This window comes from Cynocephalus volans, chromosome 3 (assembly GCF_027409185.1).
Source record: "Cynocephalus volans isolate mCynVol1 chromosome 3, mCynVol1.pri, whole genome shotgun sequence".
Classification (NCBI taxonomy): Eukaryota; Metazoa; Chordata; class Mammalia; order Dermoptera; family Cynocephalidae; genus Cynocephalus; species Cynocephalus volans.
Window position 1 is genome coordinate 86,740,990 of NC_084462.1, and position 13,068 is coordinate 86,754,057.

The following is a 13,068-nucleotide window of genomic DNA, read 5'->3' on the forward strand; positions in this document are numbered from 1 at the left end:
TGCATGGTAGGAATGCATGCTCCTTGATGGACCATGCCTCACTCCTATATGGTGAAGGCATTTCATACACACCTTCAGAGACACAGCACACTTGTGACTTTCAGGGATACCACTGGTATTACTCTAATCAATTTCAAAGGACTGGATTTTCAGATTAACAGGGAGAAGCAGTTACAATGGGTGTTTGAGGGGACACAATCCTACAATTTGCATTATTGATGCCTCATAGGGGAGGTGAAGAATATAGTGCCAGTCAAAGAGATTTCGTAACCCCTGGAGTTAGGGTATAATTCTCATCAGGTGTGATAAGAGCACAAACTGACTACATAAGAAGAGAGATTAAGTGAGCTCCCTTAGTCCATAGTAGGGCAAAAGGGAGCCAATTCTTCAAGAAAATGGCACTGTCCCACCACCCTGACCCTGCGTCCCAACTATAGAAAACCTTATGCCTAAAGAGGGACTATTATATCCAAATGAATAGCCGAAACAATAACCAAAGATGGGGCACTTGTAACTAACCACACAACAGCCAAGAGCAACATCCTCACAATCCACCATAAGTTATCTTGGGAACAGAAAGGGCAAAGGGCAAGATGCCTATCCTCTTATAAACCAAAGACAACACTGAAGAATTTGCTAGGAAAGTAATTTGGTATCATCAAATTGTACACTTAAAATGGAGGAATTTTATGGTATGTAAATTATGCCTTGATAAAATTGTTTAAAAAAAAAAAGTAATTAGGTGACTTGAGCTGGAGTATTTGCACGTGCAGAAGCAGTCAGCAGTCCAGTAAGGTGGAGGTATTCACAGGTTTTTAATTGGAGACTTCAAGACAGAAGTCATAAAACCTCTGGCACAAAAGTAAAAATTTCTCATATGATATTAAAATAGGAGAGTCTACTATAAATGATAAAAGCTACTAAAATATATAACCTTGGAAAAATACATATACACATACAATAGAAAGTCAAACTATATAAAACTACTGCAATAATGAAAACCATATAGTTCTGGGAAAAGAGAAATGGGAGGGGCTGGAGGTGGAAAAAAATTCATATTTAAGACTGGTGAGAATTGAAGAAAGCAGAACTGATGAAAGAAAGGAAGTCTTAGAAATCATTGCTATTGGCCAAGAAGCTTGGTTCAGTGTCCCCAGGGTATAAGGTCCGCTTTGGCAAGGTTCTTTAAAAAGGGGCTAAAGGACATTTTTCCTTTAATAGCAAATGAGGGAAATCAAGAGAGCCACACAGAAGTAAACGGCAACTTAATTTAATGCAAGGAAGTAGAGGAGGTTGTTAAGAGCTTAGTATAAGGACCCCAAACAGGAATTCAGGATATTTCTAAAATTAACACTTATGACAACTGTAAATTATTATTATTATTATTATTATTATTTTTTTTTTTTTGTCTTTTTGTGACCGGTAAGGGGATCGCAACCCTTGGCTTGGTATCGCCCGCACCGTGCTCAGCCAGTGAGCGTACCGGCCATTCCTTTATAGGATCCGAACCCGCGGGGGGAACGCCACTGTGCTCCCAAGCACTGCACTCTCCCGAGTGCACCACGGGGCCGGCTCTGTAAATTATTTTTTTAAGTGACAGAATAAAACTGGCTACATCTTATTTACATCAGAGGAAAACATTTCTTTCATTGACTCAAGTCTCTCAGATTATCAAGGGACCATGTACCATATTCCAATACAATGAAGAGAAAAAAAAGGAATTCATTTTTATTTCAATACCTGTGATATACCAGGCACTTTACCATATACATCTCCTCATAATAACCCTGCAAAATATTACTATCCCCATTTTACAGATGAAGAAACTGAGGCTCAGAGAGGCTAAAGAGCCTAAGCAACCACTTAATAATGTCCCATCTCTCACAGCCGTTTGGTACAGGGGTCACCACCCCCAACTCAAGCAAGATAGATCAAATCCAATTCTCCAGGAATCTGGAAAGCTGGGAGACAAAACCAAAGTTGAGAGAGAATATATCATCAAGACTACAGGCAGCACCACAGCAAGCCAAAGTTACATTCAAGCTAGCTTAGGGGGAAAGCAAAAGCCATGAGAAAGTAGAGAATGCCAGTCTGTAGGGGTGAGAATGGAGCAGGCTGGGGCTAGATGGAAGGAGGGAGGACTTGCCTAAGGTGCATGATTTAAGAGGGCAATAGAAAACTCAGTAATCAAGATAAATTATATTGTAATGCACACTATTTTTAAAAATCAAAATGAATGTCTTAGAATGGAGCAGAAGCACAGAAAGGAGCCAAAGAAAGCCCATGCAAGCTACAGACAGAGAGAGAACAGGGGCTTTTCAAGTGTCTGCTCTGGGTTCCAGCTATAGTTCATTTCAGGGACAGTGGCCTTACAAGAGTAACCCCCTACGACTCTCAGCTCTGCCACCATACCATCTAGCAAGCTAGCTGAAGTGGGTTTGTGTTCCCTGAGATCTAAGAACCTTGACTTCTATTTGGGAAAATGAGACATGCACATAAAGTTATTTTTAAAAAATCAAGTCAATATATAATTAACTGCCAAAAGAGTGGTAGTGGCAATTAGTGCTACAGAAGTTCAGAGATCACTGTGGGTGGTCAGGGAAAGATAGATTTAACAAGATAGCCAGGGGTGGAGGTGGGGGTGGGGCGGAGATGGAGAAGGAGTATATACTAAGTAAAGAGATCAAAGCACAAGATATAAATAAAGGTTGGGGGGGGGTCTGGGAGGGGAGCCAGGGAAAGGAGTTTCTTCACACTCCCTGTGCTAAAGCCAAAGAAGTGAGTATACCTCCATGCTCTTCTGCCTCCAGCCCTTAGATCACAATGATCATCACACCTGAATATTCTTTTGCACTTTTTCTTAGGTTCAAATCCCTTCATATCTTTCATGGACCAGTTCAAATAATGTTTCTCTGAAGACGTTTCCCTGGTATTCCACTCAAAGGAGATGCAGGCCAGAACTTAAAAGTTCTGGCAGTGGAAAAAGAAAGGCAGAAAAGAGGATATGGTTTCTTCTGAGGCAGAAGGGAAGGTTGAGGGGCTGAATGCAGTGACAAGAGCTATTCTCTGGTGCAAATTATATCACCTGGGATGTTGGCCGATGTCTTAGAGTAGGAACTGAGGTCACTTGACATGGAACAATAATGGGGGCTCAAGAAAAGTGGCACAGGAAAGGCAGGTGTAAGGGTGTGCTGATGACTAAGAGGTGGGCCAAGCTGCTCCGAAGGCCTCGCAGAGGTGAAACTGTAATAAACGTGTTTTACTGCAGTAAAAGTTATGTGATTGTGTGCACTCTCTCTCATAATTCTATGGTTGACGTGGGTAACTGAAATTTTGGAAAGCAAAACCTCGGATAAAGGGGGGCTACTGTATACACTAAGGGACCTACTTTCCCTCTACTGGTATGCATAGCAAGAAAATATTCCCTAATAGCGCCTCATTAAAGTCACAGTATAACACCACTCCTGGGGAACCAAAATATTTTGTTGGTTATAATTTTCTATATGAAAATCCCCAACTGTGTAATTATAAGTAATAATATTCTGCTCAAAGGAATCACTATGCAATAGGTTAAGGAACTACAACCATCTTACTTACAAGTCTTATATACCTATCAAGTAATATATAGATATCACACAATAGCTACTGATTTAAAAAACTTAAGAGCTCTAGGAAGTGTTTTTAAACATTGGGAGAATATATTTTAAATAAATTCAACTTGCCATCACACTCTCATTCACTGTCGTCCACACAGCCCTCACTTTCTCTCAGCTTACCATATATTCATAATTTTCTCACACATACTTCACACACTTCAGGAATTGTGCTCACTTGTATGTACTTATTGTGATGTTAGTGCTTAGATACTCCCAGATATGCAACTGTTTATTTGTAAAGGCTTATCATTGTATACCTCAGTTTGTAAGTTTGTCTTAGTGTGTTGGGTTCCTTCCTGAGTGAGTGGATATAGGTGCTTGAGCATCTACCCGAGGGAGTGTATAACTTTACGAGTCAAAAAAGGTACATATCTGTGGAGGAACCTTGACTGTATTTCAGTAATTCTCAAAACAAACTGTTAAAAATACAAGGGTAAAAGAAGTCAGTCAGAAAATGCCACATATTATACGATTTCATTTATATGAAATGTTCAGAATAAGTAAATCCATAAAACAGTAGATGAGAGGTTGCCTAGGGCTTGGGAGGGGTGTTGGGAGTAAGAGGGTAGTGACCACTAATGGGTAAGAAAGGTTTCTTTTTGGTGTGATGAAAATGTTATGAAATGAATTGTGGTGATGGTTGCACAACACTGTGAATATACTAAAATTCACTGAATCCTACACTTTAAGCAGGTGAATTGTATGGGGATATGAATTATTTTTCAATAAAGCTGTTATACATTAGAAAGAGAGAGAATAAGGAAACCAAAGTTGTCTGGCATTTCCATAGAAGGGTAACCCTGTCTGAAAATTTTACCTTTTTTCTACTTCTAATTTAGTTAAGCTTTGGGATTCAAGATTCCCTGCTGGCAAGCCCCGTAGTCATCTCCAGTATTGTTTGTCTTTACTAACAAGGGTGGTCCACATAAAGGAAACAGCATTCACTAGTTACAATTCAATCTCTGAACAAAAAATAACATGTATACTATGATTAAAATCGTGTAAAAATGTGTACGTGAATAAAGAAGGCCTGGAAGGAAATGAAGAAAAATGAAAATAGTTACATTAGAGTAATGAGGTTGGAATGACATTCTTTGAAAAATAATGTTATGGGGTCGGGTGTATGGGAATTATCTGTACTTTTTCCTCAATTTCTCTGTAAACCTAAAACTGCTGTAAAAATACAGTTTACTACTCAGAAAAACATTAAAAACAAATAATGTTATTTTATTGTGTTATCACTAAATAAAACTTGGAAGATAAAAATAACCAATCTGTCTTCTCAGAAATTGTGCCAAGGCAGTGAGAAACTGATTAACAGACACAAGGAATGGTTACAATCTGTAATGGTGAATATGCTAATAATACTGATTTGATCACCACACATTGTACACAGGTATTGATATTTAACTCTGTACCCCACAAATTTGTTTAAACGATTATTTTTCAATAAAGAAAAAAAAGAAGTGCCAAGGCAAATTCAGGAGTTGTGTGTCACAAAAGATTAGAATGAATAATGGAGAAGAAAGATGGAAACTAAAACACGTGGGTTATATAAATTTACATTTCAACCAAGCCAATAAACAACAAAATATTAAGCTCCCTACAGCTGGCTCTATTAGAGTCCTAGGTCATCTTTCTGGGATTCCATCTCTTTCCTTCACAGTATCTGTCTGGCTTATAGGCAAGGTGCAATTGCTGCTAAAATGAGATTACCTCTGTTAACTCGACCCACTTTAAAAGCCATTTAAAACTCAAATTCACAATTAGCATTCATAATTAGCATCAGGAAATATATGGCAACTAGCCCTGGAATGATCTCAGAATAGTCAGAATCTGAAAGAGGTACACAAAAGTTTAAGATCCAGGGCCTGTTCTTAAGAAACTGACAACAAAAGCACACCTAACATACAGACTAGCTCAGTTGATTTTTAACTAAGATGACAAGTCAATCTAATGGAGAAAAGAAAGTTTGTTTGTTTGTCTTTTAATCTGTTATTGGAACCACTAGATAGTCATATAAGGGAAAAATAAACCTAAATCCCCATCTCACATCATAACACAGAAATTAATTTGAGATGGGTCATAGACCTGAATGAAAAGCCTAGAACAATAAAGCTCCTAGAAGAAAAGAGAGTGTCTTTGCAACCCTGGAGGTAGGTAAAAATTTCTTGGTCAGGACACAAGAAACACTAACCATTAAAAAAAAAAAAAAAAAAAAAAGATAAATGGACTTCATAAAAATTAAGAATTTCTGTTCATCACAATATCATTAAGAAAACAGACAAGCAACAGACTGGGTAAAAAAATAGCCAGCACATAGGAGGGTATTTTAAAAAGTTCACGGAAAGATACATATTATCTTTTAATTCTATTTTTCCACAAACTTTTTGAACTACCTTTGTATATCTAACAAAGAACTTGTACCCGCAGTATATAAAGAACTCCTACAAACATTAAAAAGATGAACGACTCAGTGAAAAAATAGACAAAAACACGTGAACAAATATTACACAAAGGAAGAATTGTATTGTATCGTACTGTACTGTATAGCCAATTAGCACCTGATAGAGGATTCAATACCCTAATCATCAGGAAAATGTAAATTAAAACTACAATGGGGTACCTCTGTACATCCTCTAGTGTGACTAAAATAAAAAAAGTTGACAACACTAAAAATGGGTGACACCAAAAATAAAGTAACTGGAAATCATACAAGAGTATTTCTAAAAGTTCGTGGAAAAATAATATGAATCTTTCCATGAACTTTCTGAAGAGCCCTCATATGTATAAACCACTCTGGAGAACTGTTTGGCAGTTATTTAATAAAGTTAAATATACACCTGCTCTATGACTCAGTAATTCCAATTGTAAGTATTTATCAAGAGAAATGAAAACGTATGTTCACAAGAGCTTATAAAAGAATGTTCATAACAACCTTCTTCATAACTGCCCAAACCTGGAAATAACCCAAAGATCCATCAAGAGTAAAAGAAACAAATTGGAGTATATTCATATAATGGAATACTACTCAGCAATTAAAAAGGACAAACCACACACAACAATACTGGTGAATCTCAAAAACATTGTTACATGAAAGAAACCAGACACAAAAAGAATAATATTTTTAGAAGAAATCCCATTTTACTTTATTTTTCAACTTTTTACTATGACAAATTTAATACATATACAATAAATCCGGCTACAGCAATCAACAACTCATGGCCAATCTTATCTCATTAGTAACTCCCATCCACTTTCTGCCTTCCCCCTGGACTATTTTGAGTACACCCCAGCATCATAGCATTCATCTGTGTATACTGCAGTATGTGTCTCTAAAAGATAAGAACTCTCTTATAAAAGACATAACTGCAGTATATAATCACATTTTAAAAATCAATAAGAATTCAAAAAATACATGTTGTATGATTTCATTTATGTGTAGTCCAAAAATAGCCAAAACAAATCTACGGTGCCAGAAATCAATAGATTCAGAAAGTGGATGCCTTTGGAGGAGGGTGGGTGAGGGGCTGGAAAGAAGCATGAGGGAACTTTCTAGGATGATAAAAAAATGTTTTCTATAGAAGTTTCAGTGTAGAAAATTGTCAGAACTCCTTGAACAGGACACTTAATATATGTGCATTTTATAGAGTGTTAATTATACTTCTATAAGAAATACGAAGTCCTCTGCTTCAAGATACAGTTTAATGACTTTGTTTGAAATGAAATTCTAGAATACCACCACCCATGCATTTTCAATTATTTGCCACTTTGGACTATTCATACCTCTCTTCCTTTGTTGCTGTAAATAACCTAATGGATTACAGACACAAATAGAATATATAAGAATGTATGCGCCTATATTTAATTTTTCATAAATAAATGGAGTTTGAGTCTTTATCACTTTAATATGTACCTAATGGATTCTCATAGGCTCAGAATTTTCTTTTCAAAACCATTTTCCTCTCAATATGACTTGATTTTAAAGGACTGAGATGTAAGGCAGCAAAGAAGGTCAATGATACAACAGTGCCTTACCCACAGTTAACAACTGAGAGAATGCCCTCCTCAACTATTCTTTTTTTTTTTTTAATTTTATTTTGTCGATATACATTGTGGCTGATTATTGCTCCCCATCACCAAAACCTCCCTCCCTTCTCCCTTCCCCCCTCCCCCCCAACAATGTCCTTTCTGTTTGCTTGTCGTATCAACTTCAAATAATTGTGGTTGTTATATCTTCTTCTTCCCGTCAACTATTCTAACCAAGAGAAAGTCCACGCATATTTAAATTTAAGAGCAATCGAAAAGAACAGTTTGCCAGCTAACTTGATTTTTAACAGATAATAACACAGCCTAAATAACAATAGCAGTGTACACCAAACTGACACCAGAAAACGTACTAAAAGCCCTTTTCACCTACTGTCTTACTGGATCCTCCTGTCTTCTTTCCTCTTCATCTTTCCCCTCCTTCTGTTGGTCTTCCTATCCAGGTACAATATATTTTTATCCCCACCGCCTTTCGCCCTCCCTATGATATTGCTCAGATCTAATTGATTTTCATGTACCCAGTCCATCTCAGGTTCCAAATAAAATAAATTTACAAAATGGTACTGTATTCTATGAAGATATGTCACACACACTCAAACAGTACAGAGAGTATAACCTGGGGGAACAGAGATGACCAGTGAACCGAAAAATGATTGACTTCATTTGTTTCCCACCCCTACAACTGGAAAAGCTCCTGAACACCACATGTTTTTATTCCCTACAGATGCCCTTTACAAGTGCTCTAAACTCTAAAAAAGCACACATGCCTAATCCCAAACAGAGTACACTCCTAGACAGGAACCATGTGTTATATGTACTCCCCAGGAGCCTAAGACAGTGCCTTGTACAGGACGGGGCAAAACACATACGTGTTGAATTCGTGAATTACTGAATTAATGTGAATGAAAACAATTGAGGGTGGAAGAGGAGAGTTAAAAAAAAAGCTGAGAGGATACAAGCAGAGAAGGAGAACGGAAGGAGAAAGAGAGGAGGAAAAAGAAAGGGAAAGAATAGAGAAAAAAAAACTTGTGAAGGCAATTGTTTTTGTTAAAGTGAATAGGATTATTTTTAAAAATCGAAAGCTGGAAAAGCCATATGTATGTATCTACATATGTATCTACTATCACAGTTATCAGCACCCGTCTTTAAATTGATATTATAAACACCTTAAAACATCTTTAAAACTATCGTCCCACTCTTGATAGTTCAAAGTGTAGTCTCTGACAGCATCCCCTATCAGATATGCAGATGCTAGGGCCCCACTTCAAACCTATGAGACACTGGGTGATTTATGCATGTTAAAGTTTGAAAAGCACTGCCCTACGCCATTCAGGCCCTTTCTGTTTTTTTTGTCCTTTTTGTGACCGGTAAGGGGATCGCAACCCTTGGTGTGGTGTCGGCCGCACCGCGCTCAGCCAGTGAGCGCACCGGCCATCCCTATATAGGATCCGAACCCGCGGCAAGGAGCGCCGCTGCACTGCCAAGCGCTGCACTCTCCCGAGTGCGCCACAGGGCCGGCCCCAAGTCCTTTCTGTTTTAATGAACCTGTGTTTTATTTTAAAAAGCCAATAGCTGAGACTTGAAAAATCTTTGATTGGAGTGAAAACAATAATTGTAATGGGATTTGACCTGTATGTATTTAACTTCAGGTAAAGTAATTAATTACAGAGTAATTTGGACTAATGAGTATACCACAAAACTTTGGAATTAGTCATAAAAATATATGATTAAAGAAAATTGAAGTAGTAGTATTCTCAAGAACTCATTTTGTTCCTTCATGCCTACCACAGGGCTTGGTACGATACATGTGGCCAATGTTTCCTGAATGAATGAAATAAATTAATTTTTTAAAATCAGAGATATCTAGGGCTGGAATAATCTTGGGATCGTCTGGTCCAACAACCTCATTTTAAAGAAGAGCAAATGAGAAATCCTGAGAGGTGAAAAAGCAAGAAGCCTAAAGATTTAGAATATATTGGAACTCACATTTTAATTTCCTTTTTGTTCCTTTTGTAGGAATGTGTTACAAAGGGGATTCTAACTATCATAAAGATTGCGGGTTCTTGAAGACGTGATAAAGTAAAAAGGTGCCTAGGACTAGGAAGAAGAAACTAGCGAGAGTAAATGATCCTGGGCAAAGATATTTTTCTAAGCTTAGTATATTTTTTACAGGCCAATTTAATCTGCTGAAAAATTAATCTGAAGGATTCTCAGAAAAAGAAACATAAACTGCATGAAAATGTTACAAACCAAGGGAGACTTCATATAACTAACTTAAATCTTCACAGGCTTATTTCCTGTTGAAGTATGACCTCCTGGGGTAAGCTTTACTGCGGTATTCATTACCAGATGACTTGGATTCAAGAAAAGCCAAGTAAGGAAATGTGATTCTTAACTAAAAAATAAATAAACTGTGGCTGTTTCCCATTTCTGTTTGTAATAAGAAAGCAGGCTTGCGAAGGGAACACAGCAACCTCTGTAAGCAAAAATATAACGACCCAGTCACGTCCTCAAAACAAACACATAAACTTCACAGCCGGATCCAGCTGTGCTGCACGGGAGCCAGGAATTCATTCTAAGACAGAGCAGATAGATCAAACGGCGAATGCCAGACGAGCCAGATTTCAATCACAAAAAGGGTGTGTGCCCCAAGTTTTTCGGCGCCCACACCCCCGTCCCCAACTTTCAACAAGTAGAAGCCTTAGAGTCTTGGTGAGAAAACCCTCCTAGGTTGATCGTCCCCAGACCTACCCCTGGGCGGGTGGAAGGAGCTCGCACGGCCGCAGCAGGCGCCGGCTCCCGCGGGACGGGAAGGGGCCAGTCCCGAATCCGGGGAGGCCGGGCCCCCGAATGATTCATCAGCAGCCCGGGGTTCGCACGCCCCGACGGGCGGGCGACGCCCAGCGCGCCCCACGGCCCCCACCCAGGCCGGTTCTCCCCGAAGCAGCCCCCAGCGTCCCGCTGTTCCTCGAGAGAGGCCCACAGCGTAGGAGACCTGAGCTAGTGCCTCTTCAGCCACCATGGCCGGTGCGACTCCTTGGCCATGCCTGCAGACGGACTTCCAGGAAAGCACCGGGCTGGGCTTACCTGACTGGTGCCCGCTGGGGCCGCCGACCTCTTTCACGGACCCGCGAGAACTGCCGGCCGCAAGCCGCTGCTCGGTTCCCCGGACCCGCCGGTCTGCCTCCCAGGGAGTTGCCGGATCCACCCGCCAGCCGCTCCCTCAGCTCGAGCGCGCTGTCGGTGCGGCTGGTTTCCCCTCCGCCGCCGCCGCGTGTGCGCACTCCCAGGCCGCGGGGCATCCTGGGAATCGTAGTTCGGGCGAGGAGGGCGAGGCTCAGCGCGGACCCGCGTCTTCACAAGGGGCAGGACTTTGGAACCAGCAGCGGATGCCACGCCTTAGCCCGGCCTGAGATAATGCTCTCTACTCGTGGAAATACCTACCTACCCTCGACCCAATGGAAACTAGAAACTGCATCTAGTGACTCATTGGTATAGATTTCCTTTTTTACCTTGACCTTTTGTAAAGAGGCACACACGGCAGAGCTTGTATTGTATCCTTGGTTGCTAAGGCGAGGACATGACATCGAGCCCTTTAAACTTGTCATGAAACACTGATGGAAAAGTAAACTAATAAAAGTTAGGGATAGCTGGTTAGTTCAGTTGGTTAGAGTGCGGTATTATAACACCAAAGGCAAGGGTTTAGATCCCCTTACTGGCCGGCCGCCAAAAATAAAAAAAATAAATAAAAGCTAACGCCCCAGAGATGCACAAATCAGGCGGAAGTCACGTCAAGGGCGTGGTGACCCTAGTGGTTTCCTTAAGCATGCAACCAGGGATGATGTCGCAGCGATTGCCCCTATCTTCCCGGGCAGTTTCTGCCGCATCCCATCGTCCCATTCCAGCTGCAAGCTCTACACCAGGCGGTGGGGCTGGGCGGATGTGGGTGGGAGGAAAAACAGAAGTGGCTGCTCAAAGGAGGGGACTGGTGCAGATGGGTAGTCTGGAGGGGCAGACAAGGGAGCTGGAATACCTCAGAGGACAATGAGACAGTGGCCTGTGTAATGGCTGTCTTTTGCGCAGATTTCCGAGAAGGAACAGCGATGTCTTTCCATTCATTCATTTAATCACTCACTGGGAATTTTCCTGGCCTGCTCTTCAGGAGTAAACCATGCCCGGGAGTAATGCTCAGGTTTGATACATCTTTCAAAAATGCAGCCAAGTAAGAGGACTGAAGTGCCTGCCTGAGGTACATTCCAGTTACACCCAGTATAGGAGCCGCCTAATGGTTAAATCGCTCCTGGCATTTACTTCTTCCCCTCAGAGCAGGCAGCACCCTAGGCTAAGTAAACACCCCGGAATTTCATGCAGCTGACACCCACTAATTCCAGCAACGAAGATCACTCAGGATTTGGGTTTTTAAGAAAAAAACTCTTAGAGGGCTGGCTGGTTAGCTCACTTGGTTACATTGGGGTGTTAATAACACCAAGATCAAGGGTTCAGATCCCCTTGCTGGCCAGCCACCGAAAGAAAAAAAAACCTTTATAAATTGCAAATTACCTTAGAAGACTGTCGACATGCAATCTTGTGGCTGTTATATCTTATTTTCTATAGCATCTTAGTGTGAATCAATTTCTCAAATATTCTTGGAAATAACAGCTTTCTGAGAGCAATTTCTTACAGAATTTAGTTTCAACTAATATTTACTGAATAAGTATTCATAATAAATGCATATCAAGTACTGTGCCAGCACTTCATTTATAATATCTCATCCAATCCTCAAAACAACCCTCCAAAGAATAAATCAGTATCCTCCATCTCTACAGATGAAAAAACTAAGACTCAGAAAAGTTAAGTAATTTGTACAAGGTCACACAGCCAGTAATTGGAGATCCAGAAATGAAGCACAGGGATCCTGACTCAAATTCTAGCATGCTTTCAACGGCTGATCAGACTGATGTGTCTTCTAAATGTCATCAAATTATTTAAAGTAAGACAATCTGTGACCATGTCCAAGGTGTATGAAAAAATTTCTCTAACTCAGTTGGGAGTAGATGGTACTCTGAATGGATGAGATGAATATTTGCATCCCTTTGATAGTTTTGTATTTCATTATAAGTTAGTATTCTAACTTATTCTGGTTTACACCTCTGGGACGTCACTCCTGGGGTAAATGACAGATGGAGGTCCTGAACAAACAAAGAAGAGGACCATGGCCACCCAGATATGGTTTATTTTAAGGACTTTCCTCTGCAATATGGCTCCTTTTGCTTTGCTCTCTGGTCAAAGAGGGCTTCTAATTCAGTGTCTGACTGATTTGATCTGTGACACTTTTCCTCCCTGACCTTCCAATATGGGGTCTTAA

The 13,068-nt window shown here is 40.2% G+C and overlaps 1 protein-coding gene across 3 annotated transcripts in view; it reads right to left on the reverse strand.

Moving 5' to 3' along the window:
* The window catches only part of TMOD3 (tropomodulin 3), a 74,152-nt gene extending 63,195 nt beyond the window's left edge, over positions 1-10,957 (reverse strand). For all 3 annotated transcript variants that reach the window (XM_063091177.1, XM_063091175.1, XM_063091176.1), the window contains exon 1: positions 10,791-10,957. The gene's annotated coding sequence lies outside the window, so the exon portion shown is untranslated. The remainder of the gene's footprint in view (positions 1-10,790) is intronic.
* Between the last annotated feature and the right edge of the window lie 2,111 nt (positions 10,958-13,068).